Raw genomic sequence first — 21,183 nt, 5'->3', positions numbered from 1 at the left:
CTCGGGTTAGGTGTGAGAAAAAAAGCTACGTTTATCGTATGGAAGGTGCGGTAAACGATCGGTGCATGTTTTGAAAATCTCCATTTGCTGACGATTGCCCTTGAAAAGTGTCAGCTCGAAAAGCTTCGGGTTTTAATATATGTTCACTATGAATATATAATTAAAATGTATATTAAAGTTCTGTACCCCAAAGAGTCTCTTGGAATTCGTTACTCAAACGGCGCTTTATGATTTTATCGGATTCGTTTGAACGAGAACCTTGTATATTCAATTAAATTGATCAACGTCAGACAGGCTGGTAACTAAGTTACACTTTGGAATGGTCGAACTATTTAAAGATTTAATTAAACTGCATGGCTTGACATTAATGACACAAGTGGTGTTTGGAGTCATGAGAAGAATGACAGGTTGTCAGTCATGGATCGTACCCGCTAAAACAGTTTCAGGTGTGAAACTGTACTATGATAGTGTAGTTGCTTCGAGAATAATAGGTTTAGAAGTACCGTTACAGTATTTTATTAGTTCTAAAAATGTTAAGCCAGGGATTATAAAATTCTACTGGAACTGTAATTTTCAATGTATAATGCGCAAAATTAACCGATTTTTTGTCCTAAAGTAGGGGGTGCGTATTATACATGGGTACAACCCAGCAAACACAGAATATATTGCATATATATTGTGTATATGTCTCAACTACTTCAAAATATATCTAGTCATATGTATTGTTTATATAAATCTGTCGACACATTTGCACATATATAGGATATCTTCAAAGATACCTGTATGACATTGTCATGATATCTTGCTTCACCCCAGATGACCCCTGACCCTAGGTGACCCCTGACCCTAGTTAGGTACCTGGACCTGCCACATCCTGCACTGCCCTTATCAAGGAAGACTGACTGATAATTTTACAAATCATGCATGGCTTTGTTCGTGTATTAAATCAGCACAGAACTGCGCAATCACTTCAGCAAATATTGCTGCCCAAGCATAAGTTCGAAATCGTTGTCAGAATTGTCAGACTCTGTGATGACAGCCTTGTTCCTGTTATCTTCTTTATCGCCACCCTATAACATAAACGAGTAGATTAGTACAATTGATTATTATCACTGTAGAATAAAAGTTGTTCTGTGTTTGGTTGTGAGTAAAGTGGGATGGTGGTCTTGGTTGTGAGTAAAGTGGGATGGTGGTCTAAGTCACATTCACCAAAAGACTTGAAGTCCTCTTTCAAAAGCGACATGACCTTTACTTTTACACTGAAGATATAATCAACGCAGTTACGCTGTCAAGATGAGACACCAGAACCTGTTCAATAATGCCTGTCATTTTCATGCTATTGGCGTCATGAAGTGACTGCTGCTGGAAACGGATTTCAAAACCTATAGTTTGGGCACGGGGTGAAGATTGTTCTCCACATTATTATTTTAATATTAATATGGTAATAGTTGCCTGTGAGAGGCTGATGTGATATTGATCGCTCCTTCCATGCACGACACAGCAAATATATGCAGTGGTTCCCAAACTGTGGTCAGCGAGACAATTTTTATGACTGCATAGTACCTTCCAGAAATTCACACGATCCAGAAATTTTCAGAGATTTTAATTCCTCGAGTATAAAAATCTTTAGACAGGTTATTGTCTAAACCAAAATCGAAGTTGCTTAAAATTATTTTGTAAATCAACACAAAGTAGAGTTATTCAAATTAAATTTTAATCTCCCCGTGCGAGACAAATGCGACCCGCGGAGGGAAATTGTAAAGGTCTGTCTCGTAAATTTTCTCGTTAAGTTTGGGGACCACTGATATACAATGTTCTGAAGATGAGCGGTAACAACAATTCACTTACAGTTCAATAATACCATCAAAGACACAACTGTCACACCACACATGCTTAACTTAACAACAAAATTACCTTGCAAGATGCAGCAACAGTTAGAGATCTTGCAACCTGATCTTTAGTTCTTTTATCTGGGATCTCGAGGTCAGGATGAGCCGATCTGCATGCTCCTAAAAAGAGATATAACTAGATGAAGATGTCCACTGTCCAGTCATGGTATATTATACATCAGACAACGAACAAGTTTCATTGATATAAGAGACTGTTGGAGGTATAGAATTCCAATATACTATTGAATAATATATTCATATTGCAATATTCATATTGCAATATGCATAATGCACATTGCATATTGCAATAATATATTCAATTGCAGCTGAATATTGTCTGCTAAAACTCATTAGCAACTAGAGTACTGAAGTAGGTAACTTAGCACATCACGACATCAGTATTCTTATTACCAAATATGACGTCAAACGATTAAAATGTTGAAAAATCGAGGCTAGGGCTCAACTTTTTTTTACGTTGATTACGTTTAATTTCCGTCAATAACCGTTGATAACTTACGTCTAATAGTCTTTTCAAGTTTCACTCTTGTTGTTTTGACCCTTAAGACTAGGATTTTCATACTTTCTTTACAGCTATGCTGGTCATCATATTTCCGGCAATTGTACACCCCGGATTCCCATTAGAGCGGCTACCTGTAAAACATTATATTAGTGGTACACAATACAGATGGTACTGCCTTGCATTAATGGTTTGCACCAGAATTAACAATAACATTTATGGGCATTCTAGATAAAACCATCCACACCATAAATTTCATGGTCACGCTAATCAAAGGCTTGGTTGACTTTTCGATTTCGCAATAAATCACATTGGCAATTCAATTTTTGATACGGTAATAGAACTAATTTCGAAAATAACCCCTGCTGTGTCTGAAAATGATTCCTTGGTGTCAGCGGACACCCCTGATTCAGACTGTCAATCGCTTTGTTCGAATGAGAAACAAAAACATACCAGCGCAGACTTTGCCGTTGTTCAAAGGTGTTCCAGCTGGGACAAGGTTTCACAGGGATCTTCAATTATATCTTCCAGCAAAATTGGGGCACTCGATTGAGGTCTTTTAGAGTCATTGTCGATATGATGTCTGAGGAAATCCATCATCTGGTTTTTCTGCAACTTTATGTCTTTGATGCACAAGCTAAAAAGGATTTGATTACAAGAAAGTTAGATTGACCATCATATGTGATATACTTACCATTACTTTATGACAGGCCACATTGTTGATGGTCAAAATTTTGTAGTTCAACGATGATTTTAAATGAAGGAGCATCTGAAAAACAGAGAGACTTTATTCTCAAATTCGAGAACGCATCAAAGTGCTAGGAACTTACTGCAGGACTTAGATCTCTGGCCGTTACATTTAATGTTGGGATCATAGATCATGCCATTCTTGAACACTCTTTTCGCTAAATGATGGCAAACTTGCATTGCGAGCATCATTGATATCACTCCTGCTTGCCACACTTTCATTGCCAGAATCATAAGATGACCGCATTCTTGAAATTGGCATGTCTTGTATCTGAATACTTGGATTACGTTTCTTCCTTGCAGTGCAGGAAAAACATCATCTACAAATTATAAACGTTTTACATATATGTACCATATTTCACGGAATAAAAGGGTATACCTTGAGTCCTTGACCATCAGTTGACGCCGAATTATTCAAAAATTGTTTGTTCAGCTGACGTTTTCGTTTTGGCCGCTGCGCTTCATTTTCAGTCCAGACAATGACAAAGACGTGAGCAAGCCACTACTCTCCGCAGCGTTTATTATATCACTAAAAGCTACCTTCAATACATCTAAAACAGATGGATAATGTAGATGACAAAGGTAGGCCCACTTGGAAAACAGTACGCTAATTCTGAGTTTATAACTTACTGTATGAGCATTTCATCTGTATCTTTTATACAGAGACCGATTGCGATTATCATATTATGGTTGCTTTTTATTCTTAGCGTTACCGTGCTATTTGCATTCTTACGCAACCACCAGACATGCAATACTATTATAGATACAAACAATTTCACACAATTCACAATTCATAAGATATAAGCTAGTCTGAATCAATGAGATCACTTCTACATCGGTTTTCCAGCTTTTATGTATTACAGCAACAGCAACCGATTGTTCTTGTTCAACAAAAAGCACAACAGCAAATGATTGCTCGATTTATTGATCGACTAATACCCACCTATATTCATTTACAGCAAATCCTTAAAGTAAGGTTGGAGTAAGTTGATATCCAGAAAATGTGCTCATGATTAGCCGCACAAGTTCTATAGTTTATTAGTTGGTTTGATATGAATCAAAGAATTAAATTCAGACATAGCCGCCCAGTTATGATATGGTCACCATATTACCAGAAAGACTAGACTAGTTCAAAAGTTATACACTACAAAAAAAAATTAGACAAGTTTGGTCTCAAATCGATTTTTTAGCAGAAAAAGTCTTAAAGACAAATTAGTCTTACCAAGTACTTTCTGTCTTAAAAGTAATACCGGAACTGATCGAAAATAGTAGGGGTGGTTTGGGGGCATCCATTTCAATGTTAGGGTCTGAGCGAAGGGGAAGCATGAGAGAGACCAGAATTTGCAGTGTCGGGATGATACTGTACTAAGGAGTTTACTAGATATTCACTAGATATAGTTATCAAGGTACATGCCACTTACTACTCACATGCACTATTCAGATCAATATATATATGGTTGCCCGAGTCGAAAATAGCATTTATGGTGAGTGGGTGGTAAAATGAGACCATCAGTGAGACTGAAATTGTTGAAAATGAGACCAAATCCTCCTCATTTCTTAAATTTGAGACCAAATTTGTCTAATTTTTTTTTGTAGTGTATCGTATTACCTCAAGTCAAGTCCTTAACTATGATTATATAAGAAGCATAGCCTATACAGTGCAGTTTTCGGTATTATTCTATAGAAATATGCTTGGATTAGCCTCAATTAACTGCGATTTCCCTGAACGCAACTAAAACCAAAACGACAACGATATCTGCACTGAAAGCCGCCACTATCAGAGCGCTTCTGTCTTTTGTCTGACGATTTGAAACCTGCGCGCCGAAACGGGTGTTCGCATGGGAGAAAGTGCCTCAAGCCATTGAGTCACTCGGCTCCGACGGCTAGACGGCTAGATGGTTTTCAGCGTAGCCGGAGTGGATCCGGATTCTGAATTTGCTTTGGCAGTCGGATTGTAGCAGGATTTTTCTATTGAACTTTCAAATAGTATAGCATTATTTTGGCAGCAGTTTTTCGGATTACCCAGAATTGGAAATTCATAAGACTTTCAAATTGCCGCCTGGAGCCGTAATGGATTCGGATTCCAAAATTTGGGATGGCCAAGAATCAAAATATCTGCAAAATCACGCGAAAGCGGCGTGTGACAAAAGGAAAAACATTCGATCATAGCAATTTACAACGATGTAAATTGCTATGATTCGATAGTGGCAATAATTACGGTGACATATCACCCCATAAGAGTAAGACATCAATAAAATTGATAGTAGACAAATTATACCGTAAAATGAAACAATAATCGAATTTGATTCCTCACAAATAAATTTTCGGCATTTTGACGAAAGTTGTTGGATAAGAAAAAGATGTATTCAAGATACGTTTCCGCACAAGATATGCATAAACACAATTTTGAGATAATTAGGATAGCAAAAAGATATCCGAACATGTCCTGAATATATCTCGTGTTTGCTGGGAACAAGCATTGAAAATAATCTCCTTCGATGAAAAACTTGAAATCACACCTTCATGTTTTTTCCAATCGCACATCACTTTCGGCCATCATGCCCGGTAATTCGTAATATCAGTGTAACGCGCTGCCAATTTGCTAGAAGCGTGTTGCCATGTAACGGGAGCCGTGTGCACACTGCACAGCACGCGACCGCCGGTTGAGTTGCCTTTAGCATGCGATCGAAATGAGGTAATTGCTTGCTGCACGCGCGTGCAAAACAAAATGACACCTTTACTGAAACAAAACTATAGTGTGAATGCAGGGTGCGTGCTATACATGGGTACAGGCTTTTGCCCAGAACCATTCGTGAAATTGTGAACGCTTCCAATAACAAAAACGAAACACAATCGCAGAACATTGAAATAGCATGTGGCAATACGGTCATCAAAGATCCTGATGTTGTAGCAGAAAAGTTCAACCATCACTTTTGCCAGATTGGTCCAGAGCTAGCATCTTCTATACCTCAAAGCCCGCATGATATCCTATCATTCATGAAGCCTCGCTCCATGAACTCCATCTTTATGGAGCCGACCGACGTAGGAGAGGTAGCAACGATATTATCTGGAAAGAAGGACATAAAAGCAGTAGGACCTGACTCAATAACAATCTACTTCATAAAACTAGTATTTAATATTATAGGAGATACAATTTGTACGTTGTTCAATGGCTCCATGAACTTGGGTATTTTTCCTAGTGCTCTAAAAACTGCCAGGGTTATTCCAGTTCATAAAAAGGCTGCAAAAATTCAATGTCTAATTACCGTCCCATATCTATATTCTGTCAAACCTTTCCACTCTATATGAGAAATTGCTAGATTATAGGCACAAGAAATTTTTTGAATTGCAATCGGTATTCACTCCATCTCAATTTGGCTTTAGATCGTGTCATAACAATAACCATGCCACCCTATCAATTGTGACAAATTACTACAAAATTATTAAAGATAAAAATGTTGGCTGTAGTATCTTTATTGATCTTCGGAAAGCCTTTGATACTGTGAACCACGAGATACTGATACGAAAACTAGAGCATTATGGAATTAGAGGGATTGCCAAGTCCCTGCTCACGAACTACCTTGTAAACCGTAAGCAGTTTGTGAAATTGGGTCTGTCAAAATCGGTACAAATGGATGTAGAGTGTGGAGTGCCTCAGGGCTCAGTTTTAGGACCGACCCTATTTTTGATCTACATCAATGATATTATTAACCGTTCCTCCTTTTATACTACACTGTTTGCCGATGATACCCATCTTTTTCTTTCATCCGATACTATAAGCAACCTACAAAGTTCTGTGCAGAGAGAACTTACAAAAGTCTCTCAATGGCTTGCTGCTAACAAATTAAGTTTAAATACCGATATAACTGTGATGATGCTCTTTAATACTGCGTCTGATAACCTTACTGTGAATCTAAATAATAACTGTATCTCACTGTGTGACTCAGCAAAATATCTTGGAATCATCATTGACTCTAAATTGTCATGGAAACCGCATATTGCTCATACCATAACACAGCTTTCTAGATGTGTAGGTGTAATGACAAAACTCAAGCACATAGTTCCTAGATCTGTGCTTAGGACAATTTACTTTTCGCTTTTTTACTCGTATGTACAGTATGGCATAATTGTATGGGGAATGCTTGTACTTCACATTGTTCTAAAATTCGTACCCTGCAAAACCGAGCCATGCGTTTGATGGCTGACTTGCCCCATCGAACAAGATCATCCCAGTACTACCGCAAATACAATATTCTAAAATTTGACGATATTTTTACATTTGAAGTAGCTAAATTTATGCATCAATATTTTTCAAATGAATTGCCTCCTGTGTTTAATGATTTCTTCGTCCTTGCTCAAACTGTTCACTCACACAATACCAGATTTTCTTCCCAAGGCAACATCTATTTTCATCGACCCACCAGTAGCCTCTCAAAGAAATCGATCGACTAATGCCGGTCCTGTCATATGGAATGCTATACCCACTTCAATACGGGACCTCCCATACCACTCCTTCAAAATGGAATTATCCAGTCACCTCATCTCCCAATACCAATGATCCGCTTGCCTCCCACCAAATTTGTAGTTTCTTTAGTATTTTATTTTTATGCTGAGCTTAATTGATTGATCCCAACCAATGCATCCAAATTTATAACACAATATCTGTATTTGTTAATGCAAGGTGCGATCAGACTAGTTGACCCTACCCAGAGTCATATCGGTCACACCCTGTCCTATACCGTAAGTTCATTTATTGTTGTTGCATGTGCCAATGATGTTTTCTTTACGGTTGGACAAATCAATAAATCTCTCTCTCTCTCTCTCTCTCTCTCTGCATGCCATTTTAAGGGTGCATCTTAAACATGGGGACATACTATACTTAGAAAATTACGGTAGGCCTATTCCTGAACTAGAAGCTTAGTTGTTGACTGTTAGGCCTACGTCTCGTTTGATTGGAGTTGGACTCCTGGTAAATGACATGAACATAATACAAATTGACTGCTTCTTGCGGGGTTGATTGAAGTGATTTGTTACTAAATGGTAATCGAACTTCACATGGATGATGGGACTTGTGAATTTGTGACCGTTTGCAGTTGCTGATTTGAACAGTCCAATCTTATTTTTGAGTCTCCATGTGTCATGCATATGGAGCTTACGATTTAACATAATTAATTTTGTTGGATTTTCAGTATTGTATGATGCGGTAGTTATTTAATATCATGTGATAGTTATCATGGCGGAAAGGCGTCAATATGAAGATCCTGATATCAGTGATGTTCCTTCATCATCATCAACCAAAGATACCGGTAAGGAAATCCTGAATCATTGGCTATCTATTCATTTGATTATTATTATAAACATGAGATACCGTAATTTTCTATGTGCAATGCGCAAAATTTTACATATTTTTTCGTCCTAAAATAGGGGGGTGCTCATCATGCATGGGTACAACAAGCCTTGAAAATATCTCTGCCGAGATGAAGCTTGAAATCACGCCTTTGTTCATGTTTGTTTTCAATGGCACATGACATTCAGCCATCATGGCCAGTATTTTGTATTGTCAGTGTTACCCGCTACCAGTCGCGAGAAGCTTGTTGCCAATTAGCGAGAGTCATCTGCGCTGCACAACAGCACACAATTCTCTGCTGAGTTGGTTTGCCGTTTGTACGTGAACAAAATTATGTCATTGATTGCTGCAAGCGCGTGGCAATCCTCGCTAATTCAGCCTATCGCGTCAAGGACAGGCCTGAACAATCTCATATGTACAACAGGCCACATGCACAAGATATAATCGCTGGCCTAATCAGTTTCATCTCCAACCGGCCTGGTGAGCACGATTTAATCCTTGGCCTTGTCAATCGCATGTACAATAGGCCATGTGCGCAAGATGATCGCTGACCTAATCAGTTTGGTGCGCACGATATAATCGTTGCCCTGAGCAATCGCATCTGTAATAGGCCTCGTTGGCAAGATATCCTCGCAGGCCTGAACTATCACGTCGCGGGACTCGCAGGCTTTGGCCACTATCTACACCAGGCTCCGCTAGATTCTTGCAGCTAGCCTTCTTGCTGCTGGCATTGTACAATGCAGGCCTACACAGGCTACACCTGTTAGGTGCAAAGGCCAATCAATCAATGTGTTGTTGTTCTTCTAAAAAGCTATTACTTTCAGATGGATTGATTACTCACATATATTTGCTTACGTCAAAGCCTTGGAAGTATTTTTGATGTGTTAGGCCTACCTGATTTCAAGACAATGTGCAGCAATGTGCTCATGATTTGCAGCACGAATTCTTTCTGATGAGTTTATTTAAAGCGAATCAAAAGAATGTTATCCAGACATACCCACCCAATTATGATTTAGACATTAGGCTACCGTATTAATCAATGTATTCAAGTGAAAAGATAGGGCATGATTTACGATTTAGTTGACTGGTGCGGCCCGCGAGCGATTTGAAGGTTTGAATCCGGCCCGCGACGCAATTTGAGTTTGATACTCCTGCCTTATACTATATAATTATATATAATCATAATTCATATGTCTCCATTAGAAATACACCAACAACTGCGACCCCATTTTTCTTCAATGCCCCTGATACCGCGTCTCGCGCCCAGCGCCCCTCATATCGCCTCCCCAATTGTTTCCTAACCGTTTGAATTCAAATCGACACGCAGGGTTGCTGGAGCCATGGATCAGAACCGCTGTTCTGCAGGAATATTACTCCCGAATTGATAACTTAGTGGTAAATTGTCCAGGTTTTGTTGGTTGGGACTGAAGCCCTGGTCAGTCCTAACATTTGCTGTAAAACTGGGACCAAAGCTTTGCTGCTTGGGACTGAGAGGTCTGTTACGGCATGGCGTAAAAATGGATGGGTTTGCTCATACTTGACAGGGAGAGATTTGAATATAGTATGCAAAACCGTGTGTATTTTATATATAATCACGATTTTAACACCATCATTTCAATGCGATGGCGATCACAGCTATGATTAGGCCTACCATATTCATCATCAGTTCATCCGCATATTTTGTCATCAGCAATGTCTATATGTTTTACGACATCTCAAAAAAGCTAACTTTTCTGCTTTTAGAAGTAGCATGCCTGCAGAGCGCTAAATAATTACCATATTTTGCCATATTTGGTATTTTCTGTCTCATAATAATAATGAAAATCCACTCTAGACGCATTCATTCAAGGAACCGGTGGCGATGTGCACTTTACAATGAAAGACCAAGCTAAACTCGAAGTGGTGCTTGATCAAAGTACATCACGCCGTAAAGGTGAGTTCATTTGAATGTTTCCCGTTCCACTGTAATATTGATTGTGATGGCGAGTCCATTGTGATGTGGATCTGGAACTCCCCAGTATACCCATATAGACTAACTTAATCCTAGTACTACACCAGTAGTATATACGATCGGTGGCACATCGTATTGGGTTCTTATGGGCGGGGTGGTGATGCGCCTGGAAACTCGTGGTGGTGATGCGCCTTTTTAGACCCCCCTATCGCTAGTGACTTGCCATTGTTTCTTATGGGATCTCTGGTGACCCCACCCTTTCAGGTATAGGGCTCGCTCATGACCTGCCGTGAAAACTCGTGTTGGTGAGTCGTACTTTCAGATATAGGCTGCGTCGGTGATGTGCCTGTTATGTATTCTTACGTGATCTCTGGTGATGTGCCATTGTTTCTTATGGTATCTCTGGTGACGGCACCCTTTCAGGTATAGGCGTCGTTGGTGATGTGCCATGTATTCTTACGGGATCTGTGGTGACTCGCCATGTGTTCTTATGGGTGCGGTCGCATGCGGCTATTGCGTCTTATGGCGGGGTGGCGAGCGGCTATTGATGCTAACACGAAACCTCGGGTGGCGAGTGGCGCTTATTTCTTACGACGGGGGCCGCAAGCGGCTCTTATGTCTTATGGCGGGGCGGCATGCGGCTATTGCGTCTTATGGGCGCGGTCGTAATTCGTACTTTCGGGAATAGGTATCTCTCGTGAGGTTTCTTATGGCTGCGGCGGCAAGTCGTACTTTCAGGTATTTAGTTTGTCACAGAGCCGGCGCAGACGGCGATTCAAATACCAACAATAGCCGCGTTCACATACAATTCAAAAAGGTGTGAAATATTTGTAAAATCCTACGATCACCCACAAGATAACACCTCAGACATAGTCATCTTTCACGACTTGGTGTCATAACCATACCGATCGCTCACGCGGTGAAATTTTAGTAATCAGTTTGTCACAGAACTTGATTTCGCTGGTAAGATTTAATAAGTAACGACTAACAGAACCCCCAGTGTCGGTAACTTGAACAGCAACAAATTGTCACTTATTTCCGTCCTAACCCTAATCCTTTGTGCGGTTACCGCATACTCAAATAGATGTGAAATAATTGTAAAATCACACGATCACTGACAAGGGTAACGAATAATAGAACCACAACGACGGCGACCTTGAATTGACCAACTTTCAACTCCGTTTCCGGATCATTCACACATTACACGCCGCTGTTTTAACACTTATAGAATCAATACCAACTATATCTAACCCGATAATATTCAATCATTTTGGTAATTCGCCAACTTTAAATCCGTTCGTCAGATGTACTACAGGTAACCGAGATAATCAAAAACGAAATATTTTGACTTTGGTATAATGTGAATTGAAATAGGATTGACAAACATGACTACCAACTTTGATCCAGTCACAAACTTACAACTCTATTCACGACTGAGTTTTCCGTTTATCAAATAGAGTTTCAGTAAATACTATCTCGATATTTTAATGTGTTACTACACACAATAGAATCAATCAATGAAATAGCACCTGTTGTAAATATTTCTAACTTGACAACCACTTGTACATACCGCGATCGACTTGTGACGCGATGAGTTAAAGCGGAATATTTCAATCTATTTGTCGAAACCTTGAACAAACTATCAGGTTATTTTTTGTTGCAATCGAGTGAACGGAAATAGTATTACGTCTCAACATTTTAACATCTTCCCATACACAAAAGATTAAAACAAAAAAAAAAGCCTTTTCAAGTCAATCCGTTTGTAACTTACCCTACCAAAGCAAAAAGTATCCTTATGAAAAGTAGACAAGACTACGCGAGTAATCACCACAATCCAAAATCCATAGCAAGTTCGGTTGTAGTCATATACCGCCAAATCATCTTTTTATTTGTTCAACTGTAAAAGTCGTTACTATTCTGTAAGATAAAGTAATTACTACTCGGTATATTTTATAAACCAAAGTAAATACTACTCGGTGTGTGGTTTGAGATTAACATATTACATTTGAGTATACCGGATTTGAATGTCTGACCAACGTAGTTGAGAATTCATTTCTTACAATCGAACGCATGCGTTATATTGAAAATTCTCACGATGTAAACATATGAATTGACACATTGATTTTGACATATGAGATTTTGTAATAGTCGATCACGACTTGATTATTAAATTATGACATTATTAGACCGGGTTGTGTTGAAGGTTATTACGATACCAACAAACTTTTCAGAAACATTGTTATTAACATATCGATTTGTGAAACTAGATTAACATGTCTGAAATGTTTTGATTGGGAAGATTAAACCGTGTTCGTAAAAACCACGCAGCGTATTGTGGATATCAGGAAATATTTTACAAATGTAATTGCCTCCAGTAACCAAGACTAAAGATGAAACAACAATTTCCTTTGTTGAACAATAACCGGTACAATACTTTATCATCGTAATCTGCGGTGAGAATTGAAACACTTTCGCACATTACCCGGTGTCAAGATATCACACTAGGTGAATTGACATACCGCCGCTTGATTAATACTTAATCCGTTCGCACCATTTCACATACTTTGATCATTACAAAAGTAAATTGAAATATGTTTGCTAGATGCATTCAATTCAGTTAGAAATGTCTGGTGCACAACAATCGTGATATCAAGGAAGTAGTTGCTACACTGTCATTCACTTAACGTGTTTTGCATTGTTGTTCATTTGTAGTATTGATTGAAATTGTTTTTGAACCCCCAAATAATAATTCCGACATGAAACCAAGCCGCTGAAAGTCGTTACCATCACAACGAAACAATTTGTACGATGTTTGCCAAATGTATCCTATAGTTAGATCAGTGTTTCCCAACCCCGAGTCCGCGGACTCATTTGAGTCCGCGGAAGGTCCTTGGTGAGTCCGCGAACACAGGAATTTTCAGTAACTTAATCGGCTCGGCACACTTTTTCTTCCACTTCCGATACGATTTCGGAACATGTAATTGACAGACCTACGGGGCTCGTTCACTTTCGGACCAAAGTCATTGCAGCCTTACGGAGAAAATAGCTTTTTGGTCCGAAAGTGAATGAGCCCCGTACTGGTCCGGTTTCGTCCAATTCCGAGTTGAGAATTAGGCTGAGTGATTTACAAAATACCCATTTTGAAATGTTAGTAACCTTAATAGCTGTCATAGAAAATGCATAGATACCTCAAATATGTGACTGGCGGCACTCAACTTCAATAGTGCTTTCAGAACTACATTCATTGCAGTAGAATTTATTACCTCGGCGACTTTTCGGGTTTCCCTTATCAAGAATTAACGGCACCATAAAAAGGATAAAGAGTTTGTATACAATCTTTCAATATTCCATTAATATATTCCCCTAATTGTCTGTGTAACGTCTTCTGAGTATCGTATAATTTGATTCTCTATTATCCCTTTATTATGACTACCGAAGTACCGGTACAGCTGACTTTGGCCAGCTACCGTTCCTTTTTATCATTGCATTGTTACGTCATATTTCGCCAATTTGGATTTTGTTTAAATCTCTTTCTATATGCTTCTTATTGTGCCGTTACCTCTTGCTGATAAGGGGCATACGAAATTCCTGCAAGTTAATAAATTATACTGCAGTGAATGTAGTTTTGGAAGCAATATTAGAGATACCTCAACAAGCGATGTTTGGCCACGTATATTTCAAACGCAAGAACAACGAAACAGCACCACTACAAATTGATCAGCATTCCAAGCATTATTGGTTCTCCTGATATTTTCTGTGTCTTGGGCAAACCAGTTGGTTGCAAGTATCACAGGCAAAACGGGTATGCTTTGCACATCTGTCGCATCATCCTGGTTTGATACCAATCACGCCAGGTATAAAACCCCAATTATCGCCAACTGGAATTTTTCAAAATGCCCTACATTTATGTTCGAGGTATAGCCTATTGCTAAAATTGTCATAAGCAATTTTATCACGGTCATAAACTCTACAATTTTGGTCGGATTCACTTGAATTTAGTACGACCGGACTCGGAATTTATTGCCGCGTGTTCACTATTAACAATTCACATACAGAATATACCAGGTATAAACCCCTGGGACAGCTCTTTATACACTACACACGTATGCGGGACCGTAACTGCCGTACACCAAACCCCCATAATTGAGGGGGGGACCTCGAAGGGGGGCCAAAATTATTCGTGAATTAACATAAATTATAGAGTGTTTTTTGAAAATTTATGCAACTTTTTAGAAAAATTATATCATTATATCATGTTCCGAAACGTCTCGCTCAGCTCGACCGATAAATCTGAATGCATGAGCAGAGATAGCATAAAAAATTTACAACTAGATGCAATCCCCGATCATGTCGACCGATTCAATCATGATTATGGGATATTTTCACGCCTCGCACGGTTTATTCGAAACAAAACGACTGAACGAACGGTACAAAAATTTCGCTGAGAAGTAGCGGTAAAAACGTATCGGAAGGGGGGTCTGGGGGTGAAGCCCACCAGAAGTTAGGTTTAAGGCCTGTGTGGCCCAAGACCAACGTTTTGTTATTGAGGGGGGGCTGACGAAGTGCTGTTACGGTCCTGCACGTATGCACATTGCACAGGTTTCCGGTGCGATATACGCTGAGTGCTGGTGATTGATTATGGCGACTTGTTCACTTACAGACTATTTGGGAAATTACAAATCGTAGGGACATGTGCTAATCACAGAAACAATCTATAGTTGTCTAATATAAGTGGAAATCGAGATGTGGTCTGCATTTACTGAATAGTTGCTTGAATTGCAAAGCCGACAGATGTGGAAAGACAGATTTAAGAAAGCTTCCTTGACTCAATTTTAGCTCATTTTTTGTTGATACCGTATTACACTCCCTTGGATAAAAAAAAATCAGTAATATATAGCTTGAGTCCGCGGGTATACTGGCGAGCTTGAGATGAGTCCGCGGGTAAAAAAGGTTGAGAACCACTGAGTTAGATGTACTAAAATTATTTGTCTAACACATACACCGACAATACAATCGAAAATTTTAGCGTTGTCATTCACTAAAGTAAATGTCATCACAATACTCTACCACTAAAAGACGTTACTTACATGTGATTGAATCCCTAACAATTACCTCACTATTCCAAAGAAATTTTACTCACTCGATGGATATGAAACAGCGTCGCTTAATCGGTCTATATCGTTTTTTCTAAAGGTAAATCATATCCATCCAATAGAAAACAATTTTCACTAGCTTGGTAATGAAACCGAAGTCTTCATTCAATATTTTGTTTGTGTCAAATACTTTGCAATAAACACACTGGAGTGGTTGAGCTTTACATCATCAGGTTGTAATCTGTAAATCAAGCTTACATCCGATTTGTAACTGTATTGTTTACCTAACCGAGTTGTATGCACAGTTTGATATTTTTGTCATTTAGTGATTGTTGAACATACCACTTCGAAATACTGCGTTGATCATAATTTCCATCATCATGATAAGCGAAGTACATTTCTTTTGAATTCATAACCATCGGTTTTTCTATGACATGATAAATTATTGACAAGTTCTGGTTAGAAGATTGGCTGCATATCACGAAAAATAATATACCACTCATATTGAGATACTGTTACTCCATTCATCGGTATTTTTTCCGTTTTCGATTTTCAAACGAGTAAAATTTATTACTTGAGTTTCTCCGCCTAATCTAAATGTAAACTCGCCCGTCTTTCAACAACAAACAATGTTAAAAAAGTATGCAATCAAACACAACAAGTTTTACTGTAGGACACTAATTCTTATCCCACATCCCACAACCCATTTCTTACCGAAGACATATGAAATATATTCATGTTACACGAAAATATTCGCTATTCCCATGCTACAAAATTATTCATACCCATGATTCGAAATACTTTTACCTAACTTATGTTTTCGAAATAAGATAACCGTGAAGTGTACAAATTTCGATGTTGCGCAAATACCACAAACTTTGCTTGCTTTCAGAGCCAGCAACTAAATGCAAGACAGACTTTACGCAAAAGTTTCTATTCTGAAAATTTTGTCAAGGTAATAGTTTAAAAACTTATACTTGAGCACTACGAAATGTACAAGTACTTTATCTTTACTCGACGTTTTTTGTAAAATGAAAACTAATTTTATTGAAAAAATAAAAAATATAAAAGAGCGAAAAATTTCATTTTGTCCCGGAACGCAACAAGAAAAATCGTATGAATTTGTAAACTACTTATTCATGACATAACAATAATTCTACTTGTACTCTTTTTCACATTTTATAACACTTTAAGTAGTACTTAACAGTTTCAGTTTTAAATAAAATACGGAATATAAACTAATCGAAAAATTCGGTAACCCATTTCGCGTAGGCTATGCATACAAATGAGGAAAGTTACATCAACGCGTGTTAACTAGCTGTATCGAGTTATCGAATGATTTTTTCCTTACATCAAAACAACTAGAATGCGTAACTACAATAAAAACGTTTCTAAATAAGCTCCAGGGCATTGTGATTATGCAGCATACCAAATTTCATCACACATTTCATGATGGAACCACTTTAAAACTAACGCAGTTCTATAGCAACATTTGCCTAAATCTGTTTTCGGTAGCGTGTACATATACATAGTCGATCGTGACTTGATTATTAAATTATGACATTATTAGACCAGGGTTGTGTTGAAGGTTATTACGATACAAACAAACTTTTCAGAAACATTGTTATAAACATATCGATTTGTAAAACTATATTAACATGTCTGAAATGTTTTGATTGGGAAGATTAAGTCGTGTTCGTAAAAACCACGCAGCGTATTGTCGATATCAGGAAATATTTTATAAACGTAATTGTCTCCAGTAACCAAGACTAAAGATGAAACAACAATTTCCTTTGTTGAACAATAACCGGTACAATACTTTATCATCGTAATCTGCGGTGAGAATTGACACACTTTCGCACATTACCCGGTGTCAAGATATCACACTAGGTGAATTGATATACCGCCGCTTGATTAATATCTAATCCGTTCGCACCATTTCACATACTTTGATCATTACAAAAGTAAATTTAAATATGTTTGCTATATGCATTCAATTCAGTTAGAAATGTCTGGTGCACAACAATCGTGATATCAAGGAAGTAGTTGCTACACTGTCATTCACTTAACGTGTTTTGCATTGTTGTTCATTTGTAGTATTGATTGAAATTGTTTTTGAACCGCCAAATAATAATTCCCGACATGAAACCAAGTCGCTGAAAGTCGTTACCATCACAACGAAACAATTTGTATAATGTCTGCCGAATGTATCCTAGAGTTAGGTGTACTAGAATTATTTGTCTAACACATACACCGACAATACAATCGAAAATTTTAGCGTTGTCATTCACTAAAGTAAATGTCATCACAATACTCTACCACTAAAAGACGTTACTTACATGTGATTGAATCCCTAACAATTACCTCACTATTCCAAAGAAATTTTACTCACTCGATGGATATGAAACAGCGTCGCTTAATCGGTCTATATCGTTTTTTCTAAAGGTAAATCATATCCATCCAATAGAAAACAATTTTCACTAGCTTGGTAATGAAACCGAAGTCTTCATTCAATATTTTGTTTGTGTCAAATACTTTGCAATAAACACACTGGAGTGGTTGAGCTTTACATCATCAGGTTGTAATCTGTAAATCAAGCTTACATCCGATTTGTAACTGTATTGTTTACCTAACCGAGTTGTATGCACAGTTTGATATTTTTGTCATTTAGTGATTGTTGAACATACCACTTCGAAATACTGCGTTGATCATAATTTCCATCATCATGATAAGCGAAGTACATTTCTTTTGAATTCATAACCATCGGTTTTTCTATGACATGATAAATTATTGACAAGTTCTGGTTAGAAGATTGGCTGCATATCACGAAAAATAATATACCACTCATATTGAGATACTGTTACTCCATTCATCGGTATTTTTTCCGTTTTCGATTTTCAAACGAGTAAAATTTATTACTTGAGTTTCTCCGCCTAATCTAAATGTAAACTCGCCCGTCTTTCAACAACAAACAATGTTAAAAAAGTATGCAATCAAACACAACAAGTTTTACTGTAGGACACTAATTCTTATCCCACATCCCACAACCCATTTCTTACCGAAGACATATGAAATATATTCATGTTACACGAAAATATTCGCTATTCCCATGCTACAAACCCGTACAATGATTGGTGGTGCTTTCAAAATGTTTTGATACCTCAAGAACTTTATTGTCTCAATGGATGTTCATGTATCTTAATAATCAAATAGTTCAACACAGAACTAGTACGAACAGAAACACCAGAGTTGTTTACACAAAAGTTTATATGTGTACACTATGTGAATACCGTGTGTAAATCCAGCACAATTGTGGTATCCACCCGAGTTTAGTAAACACAATTTATGACACCGAGTCGCGTCATCTTTCATAAGACAACAAACCAAGGCTTCAGGATATGTCCATGTCATAGCAATAAATCAGCTACTCCAACAACATAGTGCATATGTTTTCTAGTTACGATGCTTACATCTTACACACAAATCAATCTACTTTGCTAACGAAAAGTGGTGAGTCAACATATGGTTGTCCTCACAACAATACAACTAAACATACTATCATACAAAATGTTCGTTATAGTTTGCACACCAATGATACATCGTACAAGTAACAAGTCTCGAGAATCCAGTTATTCAAAAAACGTGAAAGTATTTCTACGCCAAGTCGTTATGTTGACGAAAGCGTATATTGTAATATCATGATCGATTTGCATTCGTTGGTCACAAACTGTCACTACTCTAAATAATTCTTTTTCACTCAAACACAAAAGTATACTTGTCACCATTCGTTTCATCAAGCGCGAGTTCAAGAAACTTACTTACTGCGACATGAATTGCTAATTTTATGTTGTGTAAATAGGTAATAATTAATTTTAGTAACACTATATCAACATCATCTAGTTGTGCGAATAGATTTACATGTGGTCTTGTGGTTTTAATCGAAGTACACAGCACGGTCTAATGCAGAGTCATCTCTATTGTACAGCAACTCGGTCATCGGAATGTATGCATTAAAATTTAAACAACGATCTTGTTTCGTCACGCGAAAAATATGTTCACTATCGCGATACTCTACACAAGATGTGCAAATCCTTTTCACACTCGTAATAGTATACCAACGACTACCGGCGACAACGTTTACCAACGACACTAAACATACGATACCTACTCAAGTAAAATTTCCATTTTCACCTGGAGGTCAGTCGTTACCCGAGTAAAAATACCATTTTTCTTTGGAGATCTGGCGTTTACCCAGTGTAAAAATACATTTTCTCTTGGTTATCTAGCTTTTCCTAGAATAACAAAACCATTTTCATTATAAAATCTGACAAACACACCTGACAATTGGGTATTTGTTGTATTGACGATAGTTTGAAATAGATTACAACGAACAGTGACGGAAATATACACAGACCACCGGTTTCAGAGTATACCCCCATCAGTCGTATCACATCAATATCATCGGTTAACCACATGCAATATACTCTTGTACACCGAAATGTGTATTTTAGAAATTAGACAATAGTTTTCGACATGTCCACGATGTCCAGGTTCGCGCTTTAGGTTTTCCAGAGTCAAAGTTTCTGAATAAAACACCGCCTCGACTTGGGTAAATGTTTGGCGCACAGATAATAGCGGTCGGAAATCGAGGAATTTACGTTTCCATCGGGTTAACAACACCGGGTTACTTGTGTTTACTATGTTGTGTCGCTCTTTATTGACAAACACATACAGCCCCATTAGGGTTGTTCAAAATTTGGAAAATGTTTGGAATTCTGCGTGTCCATCGCTTATTCTGTAGATTATTGTTAAAAAACAATAATGGGCTTGAAAGAAGCTCCCAGGAAAGCCGCTAACATTTGTCTAAATGCGTTTGAAAGTCGTTGTTGAAGAGTGGGCGGGCAACCGACAGCAGAGGCGGGCAATCACAAAACCACGGTTCTTGATTGGGTAATCGGCTAAGCTTCACTGATTACTGCAACAGCTGACTGGGATTCGGGAGCTTCGCTTTACTAAATTGAAAGTCTGTTTTGCTGAAGTAGAGTCTGTTAGTAGCGGTTGTGGTTCTGTACAAGCGCGTTGTGGGTTGATGAGTCATTAGTAGTACGGTAACACGTGTTCTTTGAATGCTTCAGAGTCGATAGCAGTAGTTTATGCTTTGGAGCAACAATAGTGCAGTCATGGCAGAGGCAAAACGGCGAAAGATTGCACAGTGCACACATGCCGCAGCGAAGAACAAGATCTGAGCAGTACTTGGTCGGATATACTTGCGATTACATCTGTGGCTCGAGATTACCTACTATACGAGAAGTAATGAGTTACTTGCTGCATCTGAAAGAGCATTGTCCTCAGTCAACCCCTACTCATGAACTATGTACTGTGGTGGTGGATGATGTAATGACAGTGTGGAAAATGGCGAGAATTGCGACAATGCAGAAATCACATGTGGTGCGATCACTTCAAAACCTGCACGAAAGATGGCGTGATCTGAAGAAGAATCCGAAACAGGAAAGTGATCCCAAGGGTAAGAGGAGAAAATTCACTGATGATTTGGACAAGCTGTGGGATATTGGAAGTAGAGATGCCATAACAACAATAAAAAATGACATTTATCTATCACATGAAAGAAAGCTTGAAGA

At 38.2% G+C, this 21,183-nt stretch overlaps 2 protein-coding genes and 2 long non-coding RNA genes across 5 annotated transcripts in view; 3 read left to right on the top strand and 1 right to left on the bottom strand.

The window, feature by feature from the left end:
- LOC145452026 (uncharacterized) overlaps window positions 1-21,183 on the top strand; it is a 289,897-nt gene that overhangs the window by 116,452 nt on the left and 152,262 nt on the right. The window lies entirely within an intron of this gene.
- The window catches only part of LOC145443518 (uncharacterized), a 216,646-nt gene that overhangs the window by 110,925 nt on the left and 84,538 nt on the right, over window positions 1-21,183 (top strand). The gene's annotated exons all lie outside the window — the stretch shown is intronic.
- LOC145439748 (uncharacterized) lies at window positions 924-4,213 on the bottom strand. 2 transcript variants are annotated; one of them, XR_013915338.1, is made up of 7 exons: window positions 3,533-4,213; window positions 3,237-3,473; window positions 3,101-3,175; window positions 2,860-3,043; window positions 2,407-2,540; window positions 1,907-2,009; window positions 924-1,070 (listed from the first exon to the last, which is right to left on the bottom strand). It is a non-coding gene; the product is annotated as an uncharacterized LOC145439748 (long non-coding RNA). The 2 variants fall into 2 exon arrangements; XR_013915337.1 differs by having other exon boundaries at window positions 1,915-2,009.
- Window positions 8,134-10,456, top strand: LOC145437032 (uncharacterized). The gene is made up of 2 exons (XR_013914550.1): window positions 8,134-8,459; window positions 10,335-10,456. It is a non-coding gene; the product is annotated as an uncharacterized LOC145437032 (long non-coding RNA).

Source organism: Botryllus schlosseri, chromosome 1, assembly GCF_051294905.1.
Source record: "Botryllus schlosseri isolate E-star chromosome 1, Bs_hap1, whole genome shotgun sequence".
Taxonomy (NCBI): domain Eukaryota; kingdom Metazoa; phylum Chordata; class Ascidiacea; order Stolidobranchia; family Styelidae; genus Botryllus; species Botryllus schlosseri.
The sequence above is the reverse complement of the archived record's forward strand: the minus strand, read 5'-3'. Positions and strand labels throughout refer to the sequence as shown.